The sequence below is a fragment of the Frankliniella occidentalis genome, unplaced genomic scaffold (genome assembly GCF_000697945.3).
Source record: "Frankliniella occidentalis isolate FOCC.00 unplaced genomic scaffold, Focc_3.1 Scaffold129, whole genome shotgun sequence".
Lineage (NCBI taxonomy): Eukaryota > Metazoa > Arthropoda > Insecta > Thysanoptera > Thripidae > Frankliniella > Frankliniella occidentalis.
In genome coordinates this window covers 54,065-55,291 of record NW_026267256.1, presented here as the reverse complement: position 1 = coordinate 55,291, position 1,227 = coordinate 54,065, and the positions used below count along the sequence as shown (strand labels likewise).

Genomic DNA, 1,227 nt, shown 5'->3' with positions numbered 1-1,227 from the left:
GCGCCTGCCCGGCCGCGGCCCGGCGCCCTGGACCCGTGTGTGGGTGGGGTAACGACGTTACGACGTTTAACGAAACGTAACGCGTTAATTTTGTCACAACTGGCAAAACGTAACGCGTTTACGTTAACTCAAATCTCAAATTAACGAAACGTAACGCGTTAAATTTCATTTTTAACCCACTGTAAAAAGGTTTCGTGATTTTACGATAATAAGTGTTACGAAATGTTTCGTAAAACATAATTTACGAAAATATTTCGTTAGGGCCAGTTTACGAAACATTTCGTCAAGTTACAAACATATTTCGTAACGAATGCATAAAAATTTGGGGTCATATGTCATAAAATTTTACAAAATGTATGCAAATTTCATACCCATTACGATACCTCAGAGCGAAAACCGCTCAGTCTACCGAAGCGCTACGACAACCGCTTAGTCTGCGAAGCGGTTTGGACAACCGCTCATTCCGCGGAGCCGCTCCGACAACGGCTCAGTCAGTCGACCCGCCTCAACAACCGCTCAAATGACTTCTCTGACGAAAAAATTTGGATTGCACCATCGAAAAGAGCATGGTCCAATTCGTCGAAATCGGTCAAAACATGAAAAATGTCAAAAAAGTCAATTGAGCGGTTGTTGAGGTGGGTCCGCTGACTGAGCGGTTGTCGAAGCGCCTTCACGGAATGAGCGGTTGTCCAAACCGCTCGGCAGACTAAGCGGTTGTCGTAGCGCTCCGGCAGACTGAGTGGTTTTCGCTCTGAGGTACCGATTAGTTAGAGCTTTGGATTTTACGAAGCAATTCGTAACATAACGATGTATCGTCATTGGTTAAAAACGAAGTTTTCGTACTAGAAAATTAACTGAGAAAATTTCGTATAATCACGAAATTTATTCTTACAGTGCGTACAACCCTGCTGTGTAGATAGATACCACAATCACAATGGCACCAAGATAACAGCTATATAAGTCCACACTAGTTCAAAAGGCTGCTATAGTTGGGTGCGTGGAAGTCTGGCCGTCATATAGATTCTCGTATCAGAGAAAGCAAGAGGTTAGTTAACAAGGAAACAACTGACATGGAGACAACTTGATACTATCTTGACAAAATTGTTCACAATATAAGTGGACCCTCTGAACTTGAGATGGTGCTGTGTACGATGTCGCCCGCCCGCTTGACTGCGTTGCTGTTGCTGGTGCCCATGGCCATGGCCACGTGCCCATGCCCGCCTGTGC

At 44.9% G+C, this 1,227-nt stretch overlaps 1 protein-coding gene across 1 annotated transcript in view; it reads left to right on the top strand.

Moving 5' to 3' along the window:
• LOC113212740 (SPARC-related modular calcium-binding protein 1-like) overlaps positions 1-1,227 on the top strand; it is a 26,171-nt gene that overhangs the window by 1,257 nt on the left and 23,687 nt on the right. Inside the window, exon 2 of the mRNA XM_026431545.2 lies at positions 895-1,045. The gene's annotated coding sequence lies outside the window, so the exon portion shown is untranslated. The remainder of the gene's footprint in view (positions 1-894; positions 1,046-1,227) is intronic.